We start from the raw sequence: 16,573 nt of genomic DNA on the forward strand, positions 1-16,573 counted from the left end.
TGAAGGATCAGTAAGTCAGGTCTAGAAGCGATTCCTGCGTGCGGAGCATTGTACTGAGAGCTGGGAGAGAATACACAGGTGGGAATTATACACAGGCTCTGGCCCTCTGGGAGCTCACAATCTAAGAGTCTAAAGCATAGGCCCCTTTAAGACCCATAAATCAGTTAGGGACTCCCTGCCCGCCGGCCTGCCTGCCGGCCTGCCTGCCTCCAAATTTGTGACTCAGGTAAAAGGGAACTGTTTCTTTCCTAGCTCATTCTTGCTTGTCTCTTCCCCAGGTCAGGAACTGGAAGATAGATTCATTCATTCATTCATTCGTTCGTTCGTTCGATCATATTTATTAAGCGCTTACTGTGTGCAGAGCACTGTCCTAAGCGCTTGTGACAGTACAATACGCAATATACAGTGACATTCCCTGCCCACAACAGGCTTGCAGTCTAGAGGGGAGCGACAGACATCAATACACATAAATAAAATCAATCGATCAATGGTATTCCCTGAGTCCTTTCTGTGAGCAGAGCACTGAGCTAAGCGTTTGGAGGAGTACAATACAATAGAGTTGGAAGACATGATCCCTGCTCGCTAGGAGCTTTTAGTCTATGCTTCCTGGAACAGTAATTGCCGGAGACTCCCAAGACTAGAGAACGGGTACTACCAGTGGGTAGGGAATGACCAGCTAGGTATCATCTGGTCCCTTGGTTTAGACGGGAGTAGCCGACCTGGAGCCTCCCATGTCAGTTACGGTATTTTGTTAAGCACTTACTACGTGCCAGTCACTGTACTAAGCTCTGGGCGAGATACAGGTTAATCAGGTTGGACACAGTCCCCGTCCCGGGTGGGGCTCACAATCTTAATCCCCATTTTATAAATGAGGGAAGAGCGGCCCATAGAAGTGAAATGACTTGCCTCGGGTCTCACAGCAGACAAGTGGCGATGCCGGGATTAGAACCCTGGTCCTTCTGACTCCATCCACGGTGCCATCCTGCCTTCCCAAAAGATGCCATACTCTTCACTTCTGGGTCCCAGTCACCATCCCATCGCCCTATCCCGCCCCTACTTCCTCCCGCTCCCGTGTGAGCCACTCGTCTGCCCATCAGGTGACGGAGCTGACCCCAGCAACGGTCCCCAGCCGAGGGGAAGACAGGGTGCTCTGGAGTGGAAGGGAGGGTGACCGGTGGGGAAATCAAGCTCCATCCACTGTGTTGGAGAGCAGTCTTTGGTGGGAGTGGGGGTTGCAACGGCGTGTGTGGCTTTTGGCTGCATTGGGAAGTTTGGGGTTCCATATACACGAGCCACGATAATACATTTCCGGGGGGGAGGAAGGGGGGAGAGACTTCAAAATCCAAACTTCCTGTGGCTCTAAGGTCTCGGAAGGTCTAGAAAGACGCACATAACCAAACCAATGGACGCAGATGTAGTAAATGCGCATCTCATATCCGAGAGCATCTTATTGCCGTCGTATCCCAAGTGCTTAGCCGAGCGCTCCGCCCACGGAAAACGCTCAATAAAGACCATCGATTGTTCGTTTGGCATTACGAGATGTGCTGCGGATAGTTGAAAAACAGAGAAAAAGAAAGTCTACGTTACAATTTAGACTGCATGTGAAACAGACTCCTTTAAATTCTTAGATTATAAATGCCTAATAAAATGCATAATACGTATAAATCCGTACTTCTCCATAAAATATCTGCAAAGCAGATGTTTTAGGGGTCGGTTCTTGATTTGCAGGTAGGCTAAGAATAGGCTCAATCAGTAGGGACTGGGTTTTTTTATATTTAGTTCTGAACCCTCTCAAGGGCGTAGAACAGTATTCTGCAAATAGTAGGTGCTCGATTCAAACTATTTATTGACCACCATTGGATCTATTCATTATTAAATGTTTTCATCTAGTCGATGGACTAACAGTTCTGAGATTTAAATTAAATCAAATATCCTACTGAGAAATTTCTCTTTGGGATTTTAAAAATATATTGTTTTCTGGGGTGCTGTTTTAGCTTTTGTTTGTGCAGAAAAACACACAGAATTTGATTTGTGGGAGCAGTGAACTGTATTGCTCTTTCACCAAAATATATAATTTTTTTCACTGATTCTCATATTATTATTGCTGTTGTAATAAACCCTGGTAGATTTCTGGGAAAGAATAAAATAACAAAGAATGAGGAGAAATATTCATAAATTACCACAGGTCATTTAATTGTTTTCTACTACACTGGCAACTCTATTGATGATTATGTGATGTCCAATTTCTTAGATAATGAAAATAAACCCTTTTCAAGAATACATATTTAGTCAACCCATAGAAAATCATTTGATTTGGAATTTATGAGGCGAGGGCGTGAGTGGAGAGCTCCGCAAGTGATCCACAAATAAATTATTTATTTTAAAATCAACAGGTAACAGACTCTTCTATAATTTATGTCAGCTGGTGGGATCAGCTAAGGCCTACTGCGAGTCCTCATTATAAGGTATTGTTGCAAATGTCTCATTCAAAAAAAGGTGAGAATTGCTAACAACCAATAATTTTCAGCACTTCCTGATTTCAACCATCAGGCGGTGATAAGAGGGAAAGATAACCTCTGAAAGAAGCAACATTTTAGTAAGTGAAGAATAAGAACCATACATCATTCTGTCTTCTTTTCCCTGAAGGAAGGTTATTCATTGGATTCTGACTCTGCTGTGGCCTATCACTGAAAGCAGAGATGAAAATTCACTCTGTAATTCTCCATTTATATCTGCAAAGCAGATATTTTGGGGGTTGGGTCTTGATTTGCAGGTAGGCTAAGAATAGGCTCAATCGGTAGTATTTACTGAACACCTTCGACATACAAAGGTGTGGGCTACGCAGTTGGGGGAGTAGAATCAGAAGCAGATGACAAGATCCCTGCTCTCAAAGAAAGTATCATAATCTAACCCTTTTTGTGTTTCACTGCCATGCGTGCGCTTCTAGAAGTGCAGCCCCCAGAAGCCTTTGCAGCCTGCCCCAGTTTTAAAACACCTAGAAATAGATTCAGATTATTTTCCACAGGGGCTGGGAGAATCAGAATCCGCTCACTCCTAAATCTACTCTGGTTTGATTCGTTCGTTCAATCATATTTATTGAGCGTTTACTGTGTGCAAAGCACTGTACTAAGTGCTTGGAAGAGTACACTATATTACAATAAACAGACACATTCCCTGCCCTCTACATCTCTAATCCCTTCGGGCCCAGAGAGTTACTAGACTGTAAATTCATTACGGGCAGGGAACACGTCTGCTAATTCTGTTGTACTCTCCCGAGCGTTTAATACAGTGCTCTGACATAGTAAGCGCTCAATAAATACGACTGATTGATTGATTTCCACTGGAAGATGTTCCAAGGCAGAGTGATTTACCTTCTGCTGGGGGCTGGTCTAAAAGGACAGGCACGTGGTAAATCTGTTTTAACTATTTCATCAAACTTATCTACTTGACGGCGGGGCTCTTCATCTGCAGCGCGAGGGAAAGACATTAGTACACATCGAAACATCGGCAAAGGCCAAATCTGGTTTATCAGACCTTCGGATAGAAGTGCTTATACATTTAGCCTAAGATCTGTTCTTCATTAATACTCTTCCAATCAACAGGGAAAAATAAAAGTGTGCATTTACTATGCGAATTAATAGAGATCCATCTTGGAAAAGCTTGTTTTTTAATTTCTGCATTCTCTCCTATCACATGTTCATTTTTGATATATGAGTTTAATATATTACTCAGACCATTACATGGGCATCGTGCTCTGCTTGTTTTCCTTCCCAGCCCTGCTGATTAGTAAGACATCTGTGATTCGGAGCTGAAAACTGACTTTTACAATGAGGTTTCCTTCCACAGGGACTCCTCTGACAGTTGAGTTCTTCCTTCTTGGTTCTGGACCGCAGTCCCGCGCGGTAACTTCGTGAGCCCAAAGTGTGGCTGCTAGTTTCAACTAACCACCTTCTACTCCTGTCAAACCTCATCAACTGAGGAGGTGCCAATCAAAAAACACAATATGGCTAACCGAAGAGGACGGGCTGGGGAGTCAGGGGACCTGGGTGCTAATCTTGCCTGCTTTGTGACCTTGGCCAGGTCATTTAATTTTTTCATGCCTCAGTTGCCTCACCTGTAAAATGGGGATTGAGGCTGTGAGTCCCACGTGGGACAGGGTCTGTGTCAACCCGATTTGCTTGTATCTACCCTAGCGACTGGTACAGTGCCTGGCACAAAGTAAACTTTCATTCATTCAGTAGTATTTATTGAGCGCTTACTATGTGCAGAGCACTGTACTAAGCACTTGGAATGGACAATTCGGCAACAGTTAGAGACAATCCCTGCCCAATGACGGGCTCACAGTCTAACAGGGGGAGTCAGACGGCAGAGTAAAACAGAACGAAACAAAAACAAGACAACATTATCACGATAAATAGAATCAAGGGGATGTACAGCTCATTAACAAAATAAATAGGGTAATAAAAAATATATACAAATGAGAAAAATATGGAATGCTTCATGAATTTTCACTTAAACACCACAATCCCGATTATTAGAGACATTCCATGTCCACAACAAGCTTACGGTTTAGAGGATGACGACGATGAGAATGAGGATGATGAGGATGATGGGAGCTGTAGAAGAAAAAAATTAACAGAGAACAGGTCTTGCAGAGACTGGCTGCGAGCAGATGTGTTCGGCCTGGGACGGCAGTTGAGGATCAACATTATCCAACGCGGAGCTGGGCTGGGGGGGTGGAAGTAGAGTCAGGCACAGGATCTGAAAGTCAGAAGGACCTGGGTTCTAATCCTGGCTCCACCATTTGTCTGCTGTGTGTCCTTGGGCAAGTCACTTCACTTTTCTGGGCCTCAGTTACCTCTGTAAAATGGGGATTAAGACTGTGAGCTCCACGTGGGACAGGGACTGTGTCCAATCTGTTTATCTTGTATCTAACCCAATGCTTAGTACGGTGCCTGGTGCATGTAAGTGCCTAACTAATGCCATAAAAAATGATTTACTGCACTTTTGTCCCTTTAAAAATCAATCAGTCATATTTATTGAGCACACGCAGTGTGCAGACCGCTGCACTAAGCATGTGGGAGGGTACAGTGCCATAGGGTCGGTAGACACAATCCCCGCTGGCTGGGAGCTTTCAGTCTAGAGGGGAAGATGGACATTAAAATCAATTACAGATGGGGGAAATTAAAAAATGCAATTATGCAAAATGCAGCATAATGAAAATGAAGCATAATGACAACCAAACTGTTCAATGGTGCACCAACTGGTTCAAATCCATGTAAACTCACCCTCCCTGTTTCTGTTTGTTTATGAAGTGTGTTCATTTAAAAGAAACAAATGAGGCCTTTTTATCTTGGGCCACTGTAGAGAACAGGAAAATAGCTGTTAATGAACAGCATTTAACACTCTGATAGTAAATCAAACTGCTCCTGGCCTCTATGTAAACAAGGAAAGACTTGTTTACAAAAAGTATCTTGTTTTACTAACTACCCCTTTAGAGTAGAAGTTCCTTGTGGGAATGACCATGCCTTTTTAAAATTATTATTGAGAAGCATTTTGGCCTAGTGAGAAACAGTGTGGCCTGGTGGAAATAGGAAGGGCCTGGGAATCAGAGTTCCAGCTCGGCCACTTGTCTGCTGTGTGTGACCTTGGGCAAGTCACTTCACTTCTTTGTGCCTCAGTTCCCTCATCTGCAAAATGGGGATTCAATACCTGTTCTCCCTCCTTCTTAGACTGTGAGCTCCACTGGGACCTGATTATCTGGTATCTACCACTGTGCTTGAAACAGTGAAAGCATTTTACCAACACCACAATCATCATTATTATTATTATTATTATTATTATTAAGCTCTCCCAAGCACTAGTCTAGTGCATTGTACCCAGTGGGTATTCAATGAATACCATTATCACAGAATTCCCCCTCTAGACTTTAAGTTCGCTGTGGGCAGGGAACATCATGTCTACAAACTCTGTTATATTGTCCTCTTCCACGGGCTTAGTACAGTGCTCTGCATACAGTAAGCACTCAATAAATATGATTGATTGACTGATTGATTGAATTGTCTGTCTTTGGGGGTGGTTAAAGGAAGTAACAGCTTTAGCTTTAGCATCCATAGAAATCATGATAGGGACATCTGAAATAGTTCATATCCTTCGTAGAAAAGTCAGCAAATATTTACACAGTTGGAAGAAATGCAGTCTGCCTGACTCAATTCCCCATTGCTGTTATTATTGTTATTCTTATATTTGTTGAGCACTTCCTATGTGTCAAGCACTGTTCTAATTGCTAGGTTAGATGCAAATTAATCAGGTCAGACACAGTCCTTGTCCCACATGGGGCTCACAGTCTAAGGAGGAGGGAGAACCGGTATTGAATCCTCATTTTACGGACGAGGAAACTGAGGCCCAGAGAAATGAAATGACTTGCCCAAGATCACACAGCACGTGAGTGGTAGCAGTGGGATTAGAACCCAGGTCCCCTCACTTCGAGGTCCATGCTGTTTCCTCTAGCCCTTGCTGCTCTTTACTGCTGTCCTGGAAGTGTTCTACTGAGCCTTTCGGGAACCTTCTTTATATCCCCTTGAATTGCTCCAGTGAATCACTTAACTTCCCTCTCCGGTTTAGAAATTCAGGAAATATGTTTATACTTAGGGGGAACGAGCAGAGTAAATAACAAAAACATTATACCGTATGGGGACTGTTTCATTTATCTGCCAGGACCAATCTAAGGAAATTGTACCTTAGCCATCTCAGGACTGCGGGAGCAATTGGAAGGGATGAATTACAGCTTGGTTTCTCTGTCCGTCTCTCTTTTTCTCTCTTTCCCTTTCTTTCCTTCTCCCTTTCTTTCTCTTTCCTGCTTTCTCTCTCCCTCTTTCTCTTGTCTCTCTCCCTCTGTCTTTCTCTCTCCTCTCTCCCTCTCCCTTCCCTGTCTTCAATCATACTTGAGTGTTTACTGTGTACGAAGCACTGTACTAAGTGCTTGAGCGAGTACAACACAGAAACAGACACATTCCTTGCCCACAATGAGCTCACAATCTAGAGGGGAGAAAGGGAAGGGAAGGGAAGGGAAGGGAAGGGAAGGGAAGGGAAGGGAAGGGAAGGGAAGGGAAGGGAAGGGAAGGGAAGGGAAGGGAAGGGAAGGGAAGGGAAGGGAAGGGAAGGGAAGGGAAGGGAAGGGAAGGGAAGGGAAGGGAAGGGAAGGGAAGGGAAGGGAAGGGAAGGGAAGGGAAGGGAAGGGAAGGGAAGGGAAGGGAAGGGATATATACATATGTGCTGTGTGGCCCACAGGGAGAATGAATGAAGGGTGCAAGTCAAGGCAACTTTTCTTCTTGTCTCTTCTGTCTCTCTCTCTGTCTCTCCCCGAATCTTTAATTATCTTCCCAACAGAAAGCATCTTTCCTGGTCCTTCCCCCTGTCATGGTTTCTGTAATAATAATAGTCTTTAAGAGGTTATTATGCGCTAAGTACTATACTAAGCACTGGGGTAAATACAAGATAATCAGGCACCACATGGGGCTAACATTCTAATTAGGAGGGAGAACATTTTACAGATGAGAGAACTGAGGCACAGAGAAATTATATGATTTGCCCATGGTCACACAGCAGGTAAGTGGTGGAGCCGGGATTACAACCCAGGTCTCTGAGTCTAAGGCCTATGCCCTTTCCTTTAGGCCACGTTGTTTCTCTAATAATAATAATAATGATCTTGGTATTTAAGTGCTTACTATGTGTAAAGCACTGGGGTAGATACAGTATAAATAGATCGAACAGAGTCCCTGTCCCACATGGGGCTCACAGTCCAAGAGGGAGGAAAAGAAAACAGGAATTCAATCCTCATTTTACAGTTGAAGTAGCTGAGGTACAGAGAATTTAAGTGACTTGTCCAAGGTCATACATTAGACAGGTGGCAGAGGCAGGATTAAAACCCAGGTCCTCTGATTCCCCAGCGAGTGCATTATGGCATAGAGAAGCAGCATGGCATAATGGATAGAGCGCGGGCCTGGGAGTCTGAAGGTCACGGCTTCTAATCCCGGCTCCACCACTTGTCTGCTGTATGACCTTGGGCAAGTCACTTCACTTCTCTGTGCCTCAGTTACCTCATCTGTTAAATGGGAATTCAGACTCTGAGCCCCATATGGGACAGGGACTGTGTCCAACCTGATTTGCTTGTATCCATCCCAGTGCTTAGTTCAGTGCCTGGCACAGAGTAAGCACTTAACAAATATCACAATTATTATTAATTATTAATAACCCCCACACCTCACTGCAGTGGAGGGCGACTGTTGATATTCACTCGAGGGGATTTGCCCCAGGAGGATAAACAATATATCAGCACGCAGGACATACCAATAGGCTCCGTGACTCAAAAACACTGGAAATTGGTTCCACTGAAAGAATGAGGCAAAAGAAGGCTTCTATTTGCTCACAATACCATGGCAACTAGCAATTATCAGACTAGAAACATAAAAGTGCACAGTAATTGAAGGGGCTTTCGAAGACTTTCTTTAGGTTTGTTCCAGTACGCTGCTGGACGAGCAGATACACTACAATAACTGACTTGATACCATCTGACAAAAAAGAGCTTACACCCTTCCACTTCAATTTCCCTGATGAAAGTTAACTCCATTAGGTCAGTTGTTTTTCATATTCATTGTTCATATTAAGCCAGCAGGTATGTCAAAGTGACAGCATGCTATAATGACAGTATTAAGGAATGGCTTGGTTGAAAATTATTTTTTAATGGATACATTCCCAGCCAGAACTTTTGCTAAAACCTTTTGTTAAAAGGTTGCTATTAGGTTTGCCCCCGTCTCAGGGTCACACCTGGAGAGTCTCCAATAGTTTTCCAGACTCGGCTACGTGAGGGAGAGTCAAGCAGAGGCCTGTCCATTCCATTCTTAGCTTGGGCAGTGGCTAGCCAGTGGAAGGCAATCTGCTACAAGTCTAAACTCACCCGTGCTGGACAGCGAGGGCACGGGAGAGAATCAAGGGTAGAGACTCAAGTTTACAGAGCGGAAGGAGGCGGTGATAAACCACTTCCATATTTTTACCAAGAAAACTCTAAGGATCCGTCACCAGAACGATAGCAGATGGAAGAGGGGCGTTCTGGGGCAGACGTGGCCATGGCGTCGCTGTGGGTCGGACACGATTCGACAGCATAAGACAACAACTTACTGTGTGTAGAGCCCGGAACTAAGCACGTGGGAGAGTATCAAGAAATGATGATTGTGATGATTATGACATTCTTAAGGGCTTACTACGTGTCAAGCACTGTTTTAAGTCTTGGGGTGGAAACAAGTTAATCAGGTCTAACAGAGTCCCTGTCCCACATGGGGCTCGCAGTCTAAGTAGGCGGGAGAACAGGTATTAAATCCTCCGTTTACAGGTGATTCAATTGAGACACAGAGAAGTTTAAGTGACTTGCCCAAGGTCACACAACATTTTTAAGGATGAAGCCTGCTCCAGCAGGTCTGTCTGATCCTCCTTTTCTCACTATCTCTTTTTCTTTAAGCATAAGGCATCCCTTTATATTACCTCCTATTTATTACAATAGAAGAGTGGGAAGAGTATTGCTTGATCTGCCAACAGTTACATGGACCTGGACTATAATTACCCAAACGCTTAGCATCCAAATCTACCTTCCCTTCCTAATTAATCTCATTTTCACTTGCCAAATACACAAACAACTAACACAAAATCTTCAGCAAGGACATTGCTTTTGAAGACGCGAAGGGGGTGCAGAGAAGCAGCGTGGCTCAGTGGAAAGAGCCCGGGTTTGGGAGTCAGAGGTTATGGGTTCGATTCCTGGCTCTGCCACTTACTTGTCAGCTGTGTGACTGTGGGCAAGTCACTTCACTTCTCTGTGCCTCAGTTACCTCTTCTGCAAAATGGGGATTAACTGTGAGCCTCACATGGGACAACCTGATTACCCTGTAACTACCCCAGCGTTTAGAACAGTGCTCTGCACATAGTAAGTGCTTAACAAATACCAACATTATTATTAAGTCTGCAGAAGAAGTAGTGTGGCCTAGTGGATACAGCATGGGTCTGGGAATCAGGAGGCCCTAGATAGTCAACCTGCCTCCACTACTTGTTGCTGTATGACCCTGTGCAAGTCACGTAACTACTCCGTGCCTCTGTTTCCTCATCTGTAAAATGGGAATAACACTGGGAATCTCATACGAGACATGAACTGTGTCTAACCTGATTAGCTTGTGCAGCATGGCTTAGTGTGAAGAGCACGGGCTTGGGATTCAGAGGACATGGGTTCTAATCCCGTCTCCGCCACTTGTCTGCCGTGTGACCTTGGGCAAATCACTTAACTTCTCCATGCCTCAGTTACCTCATCTGGAAAATGGGGATTAAAACTGTGAGCCCCACGTGGGACAACCTGATTACCCTGTATCTACCCCAGAGCTTAGAACAGTGTTTGGCACATAGTAAGTGCTTAACAAATGCCATCATAATAATAATAATATTACCCCAGTGCTCTGAGAGAGCCTGGCACATAGTAAGTGCTTAACAAATGCCAAAAAAAAAAATAATTCACATCACAAAGCTGTGACAAATGTTTTATATTTCCTCAGAGAAAGACACGTTTTGGAAGGTTGGGATAAAAGTATACTCAGTTCTGCCATTATACACGTTTTCATTTTACCTTTTGGATGGAACGCCATTGGGGAATAAAAGAATTTCCTTCCCACAGTGTGCATCTTTCTGGATTCACTGTCGTGGTGTATGACAGTGTCAGACAATGCAAGGTTCAGTTCTGTGTAAGAACCGACTGTAAAATATAAAGTAGTTGTGGGCATGGACAGTGTCTATTATATCGTGTTGTACTCTCCTGAGCACTTAGTACAGTGCTCTGCACACAATAAGTGCTCAATAAATACCACTGATTGATAGTGTTTAGGAAGAAACAGCAAGCCGTGCTTTACATCATAGTCGTGAATCCAGAGGTTAGTCTGAGCGCCACCAGATAAAATAATGAAGTGTATTAGATTTGCCTTTAGAATCAATGAAATAAATGTGAATGCTTCCTCTTCGTCCCTTGTTATTATTATTATTATTGTATTTGTCTAGCGTTTACCATGTTTCAAGCACTGTTAGGTTCAACCCAGTCCATGTCCCTCATGGGGTTCACATTCTAGACTGAGGGGGAGAACTGGTATTTAATCCCCATTTTGCAATAGAGGAAACTGAGGCACAGAGAAGTTAAGTGACTTGCCCAGAGTGACATTGCAGGCGCACGGCAGAGCTGGGTTAGAACCCAGGTCTTCTGACCGTCAGGCCCCTGCTCTATCCGGCCCGTGCGCCGTCCGTTAGGCCGTGCTGTTTCTCACCCCTTCCCCAGAAGTCAACATCAACTCAACAGCAACGATAGGATCGATCCATCATTGAGTTTCTCAAGTCCCTGTTTGCTATTCTTCTTTCCAGATGAGGAAACTGAAGTGAAACAACTTGACCCAGAGGGCACAGGGCAGAATTACCAGCCTCTGAGAGTGCCTTTGAAATCACACTTCCTAAATTTGCCATCTGTGACCGAGGAGAGGCAGAAACTCCTGGGTTGCTAACTAAAGTGACATCTCACTGCAAGTAGCGTGGAAGTTCGTAGCTGACACATTTGGAGGAAGTAATACAGAAAATAAGCCCACCTCTCATTGTAAAGAAAAAAATGTAGTTTCACCTATACGAAAGGCTTTACCAGATTTTTACGTTCTGTTAGTGGGAAAACACTGACAGTCAAGTTGCTGTCTGGTCCATTTTTAAGGTGTCTTTTCCTGCTCTGGCAGCTTTCAGAGAGAGAGATTTTCTCATTATCAAAAATTGCACTTTTTTCCCCCTTCCAAGCTGTAAATTGCACCTCCCCTCCCATCCCTCCACCACAGATGAATTAGCTTGTCATTTCCCATCTCTCTGGCTCACCAGATGGCATTTTCCGGCCAAATAAATCCGGGGTACGAGTGGCCAGTGCATCCTTCGGGAAACAACCCCCAACCGCACCTTCGAGTATGTGCTAAAGGACACTGTGGATGAAGGGAGGGGAAGAATTCCTGAGTCCAAAATACGATTTTAGATTTTCTTTGCATGGTCATATGAGTAAAATGAGAAATGCACTTTTTTTTATAGTATTTGTTAAGTGCTTAGTATGCAAAGAGAAGCAAAGTGACTTGCCCAAGGTCACAGAGCAGGAGAGTGACAAAACCGGGATTAGAATGCCGGTCCTCTGGATTTCAGTCCCGTGCTATATCCTCTAGGCCACGGTGCTTTCTAGCTATTTAAAGAAAATCACATGAGATGTCCTATTTGTCCCTTTCTATTTTCTCAGTCTGTTCATTATCCAGGCCCTAATCTTGCACTTGCATGCGTGGATCCCAGGGGAAACTTCTTGGGTGGAAACAGACAGGAAAATGCAGGCAGAGGAGGGAAATTTGTTGTTTTCCTTTCTTCAGGAAAGAGTACCCTCTCGTGGTCAATTTGGTGTCTTCGAATGTTCTAAATATCGGAGCCCTGGCTTTGGGTCACAGTGACTTAAATGTGGTAAGGAGCGATTTTTTTTTTATGGCATTTGTTAAGAGCTTACTGTGTGCCTGGTGCTATACCAAGCACTGTTAGATAAATACAGGGTAATTACTTTGGCCACAGTCCATATCCCACATGGGGCTCGCAGTCCTAGCCCCTATATTTGAATATTTATTCTTTTAAAATGCATTTTAGGTTTGTGACTTCATAGGTCTGTAACGCTTATGAACATATCTGTAAATTATTTATTTATTTTAATGCCTGTCTCCCCCTCTAGACTACAGGGTCACCGTGAGCCGGGAATATGTCTATCACCCCTGTCGTATGGTATTCTCCCAAGCACTTAGTACAGTGCTCTGCACACAGTAAGGCGCTCAATAAATACCATTGATTGATGGACTGATTCTACAGATGAGGAAAGTGAGGCACAGAGTGACTCACCCAAGGTCACGCAGCAGACAAGTGGTGGAGCCGGGATTAGAACCCAGGTCATCTGACTCTCAGACCCAATTCAACGCCTCTCTACTATCTCCACTTGCAAGTAGGAATAATTACACCTGGTGCTCACATGAAGTCTGTCTCTAAACCTCAGAGGGCTAATTATTCTTGCATTAATCGGTTGGGAGATCTGAGTGGGCAGGTATTGTTCCTCACAGTCGCTGGCTGGAAAATCGGAGTCACGGGAATGTGGCCAGCATTGCCAAGTGAACGCCTCAGTTGCACACCTGGGCCAAGCTGCACACCTGGGCCAATGTAAAACTCCTGAATCATTCATTCATTCAATAGTATTTATTGAGCGCTTACTATGTGCAGAGCACCGTACTAAACGCTCGGAATGTACAATTCGGCAACAGATAGAGACGATCTCTGCCCAATGACGGGCTCACAGTCTAACTGGGGGAGACAGACGGACAAAAACAAGACAACGTAATAACGATAAATAGAATCAAGGGGATGGACACCTCATTCACAAAATAAATAGGGTAATAAAAATATATAGAAATGAGCACAGTGCTGAGGGAAGGGGAAGGGAGAAGGGGAGGAGCAGAGGGAAAGGGGGGCTTAGCTGAAGGGAGGTGAAGGGAAACAGTGTGGACTCACCCACCAGAAGCCCCTGGCTGTCGGCTGAGCCTTTCCATGGGGGTCCCTATCTTTCCACAACCAACCTCCAACCCTAATTTCCAAGGGTCATATTTCCCTAAGTCTTCTAGAGAAGCATTATGTCAAAGGAGTAGATTTGGAAGCTGGGAATTAGAGTGGTTAGAGCACGGGTTTGGGAGACAGAAGGGTCTGGGTGCTAATCCCGGCTCTGCCAAGAGTCTGCTGTGTGACTTTGGACAAGTCACTTCACTTCTCCGTGCCTCAGTTACTTCATCTGTAAAGTGGGGATTAAGACTGCGAGATCAATGTGGGACAGAGACTGTGTCCAACCAATTACCATGTATCTACCCCAGTGCCTATTACAGTGCCTGGCACATAAAAAGCACTTAAACAAAAATATAATTATTATTATTATTGTTATCATTATATGGACAGTTTTTTTTCTTGGCATCTGTCTTCTTTTTTTAAAATCAGAGAAGGAAATGCCTTATCAAAATCAATCAATCAACAGTATTTATTAAGCACTCATTGTGGATAGAGCACTGTTCTAAACATTTGGGAGAGTACGACAGAGTTGGTAGACATGCTCCCTGCCCTCACTGAGCTTATAGTCTAGAGAATAGTAATAGTAATGATAATAATTATGATGATTAAAGAGTAAACAAGAAAATGGCCACTCCCACCATGGTCAAATTGGTCACAGCCGGAAAGTTGAACAGATCTAGTCTATCAAAAGTTTGACTGGGAAGTAACGGGGAATTATAAAAAAAATGACCCATTTTTATCCCTGAAAAATTCTGAGTAGTTCCTTTAAAAGCAATGTTTAAAAGTTGTATTTACTAATGGTTTGTCCAAATATATTCATTGCTAATTTTCTCCTCAGATAAGTGCAGGATCTTCTACATTGAGCAACCTGGCTTAATGGACAGAGCACAGGGGGAGTCAGGGGACCTGGGTTCTAATCCCATTTCTGCTATTTGTCTGCTGTGCGGCCTTGGACAAGTCACTTCACTTCTCTGGGCCTCAGTTTCCTCATCTGTAAAATGGGGATTAAATCCTACGCCCTCCGATTTAGAATGTGAGTCCCATATGGGACGAGGACTTGTGTCCAGCTTGATTATCTGGATTTTACCCCAGTGCTTAGTACAGTACAGTAGAGCGCTTAGTACATGTAGCAAAAGCGTGTAACAAATACCATGATTTTTAAAAGATTACAACCCTCCTAAGCACTAAAGTACATATCTTATACACTTAGGTACATATCTTTATATAGCCTTTAATTGATTTTAATGTCCATCTCTCCCCGTAGGATTATAAAGTTCTTGAGAGAAAGGTTGCGTCTACTTACTCTGCTATACTCACCCAGCTGCTTAACAGTGTTCCCGACTGTCAATCCTATGTGGGAAAATCTAAATTCACGATGGCCAGGAAACACGTCTACCAACTCTGTTGTACTGCACTCTCACAGGTACTTAGTACAGTGCTCTGCACACAGTAGGTTCTCAGTAGATTCCATCGATGATGACAGGGGCTGTGTCCAAGGTGATAAACTTGCATCTACCCTGGCACTCAAAACAGCTCTTGACACATAGTGACCCCTTAACAAATACCATTAAAAAGGTGCTTAATAAATACCACTGATTTGACTTTATTCTAGGGGAACTTTGCAGTCTGTTTACACAAATCACCGGGACGGGCTTTTCAAAAAACCATATCCCAAGACTGGAATGTTTCTACCTCTGGCTTCCGGTACCTCTCTATCATCTTTCCTCTGACCGATCCTCAACCCCATTAAGCCCCTCTAGACCGTGAGCTGGTTGTGGGGAGGGATGGTCACTCTTTACTGCTGCATTGTACTCTCCCAAGCGCTTAGTACAGTGTTCTGCACACAGAAAGCACTTAATAAATACGATTGAATGAATGAAGTCCCTTCCCACATAGTTCCCTCTGCATTCTTACCCACACACAAAGCTCCACTCTAAGCCCCACGACAGATACTTTCAGCAACCGTAGGTGTAAAAAGAAACGATTTCTCCAAGCCTCTGGGCCAGAAACTCCCCTACTTTCTTCTCAAATCAACCTCTTCTCCTTGCCTCGTTCTCTTCTGCTGTCTGAGGCCAACCTGGAACTCCCGTCCCCTCAGATCTGTCAGACCGCGGCCGTCTCCATCTTTGCTTTTCTGAAATCGCATCTCCACTAAATGAATTTCTCATCTCATCTTCCTTCCCTCTAACCCCCAACCGCTACTTCGGAGCCACTTAAACACTTAGGTACTCTCTCATTCACACTCACACAGAGACAGATCTTCTTGTATTCTTCTATTTTTATATTGATGTTATTGTTGCCTATTTATTTGTTTCTGATGTCTGTCTCTCCCCTTCTAGACTGTGAGCCCGGTGTGGGGAGGGATTGCCTCTATTTGTTGCCGAACTGTACTTTTCAAGCACTTAGCACAGTGCTCTACACATAGTAAGCGCTCAATAAATACTATTGAATGAAATGAATGTAGTAAGTGCTCAGTAAATAAGATTGAATGAATAATCATAGTTTCTATTCTATTATCTATTATATTCTATTATCACTACCTTCCTGTAATCTGGCCCCGCTCCGGCCCGGCCCTCGGGATGGGGCTCGGGGGAGAGGAGGCGTCCAACGGATGGGCCGCGCTCATCCGTCTTCTCGGCTCCGGCCAGCCGACCTTCTTCTTCTCAACGGCTCCCCGAGGAACAATTCTATTATCCTTATTATTATCATTATCATCATCATCATTAGCTGCTAACACTATTATTCATTCATTCATTCAATAGTATTTATTGAGCGCTTACTATGTGCAGGGCACTGTACTAAGCGCTTGGGATGAACAAGTTGGCAACAGATAGAGACAGTCCCTGCCGTTTGACGGGCTTACGGTCTATTCGACTATTATCATTAGCTCCACACACGTTAA

The 16,573-nt window shown here is 44.0% G+C and overlaps 1 long non-coding RNA gene across 1 annotated transcript; it reads right to left on the reverse strand.

Moving 5' to 3' along the window:
* Positions 1 to 1,413: 1,413 nt before the first annotated feature.
* On the reverse strand, positions 1,414 to 4,077 carry LOC114815585. The gene is made up of 2 exons (XR_003763384.1): positions 3,372 to 4,077; positions 1,414 to 1,544 (listed from the first exon to the last, which is right to left on the reverse strand). It is a non-coding gene; the product is annotated as an uncharacterized LOC114815585 (long non-coding RNA).
* Between the last annotated feature and the right edge of the window lie 12,496 nt (positions 4,078 to 16,573).

Source organism: Ornithorhynchus anatinus, chromosome 12 (genome assembly GCF_004115215.2).
Source record: "Ornithorhynchus anatinus isolate Pmale09 chromosome 12, mOrnAna1.pri.v4, whole genome shotgun sequence".
NCBI classification, from domain to species: domain Eukaryota; kingdom Metazoa; phylum Chordata; class Mammalia; order Monotremata; family Ornithorhynchidae; genus Ornithorhynchus; species Ornithorhynchus anatinus.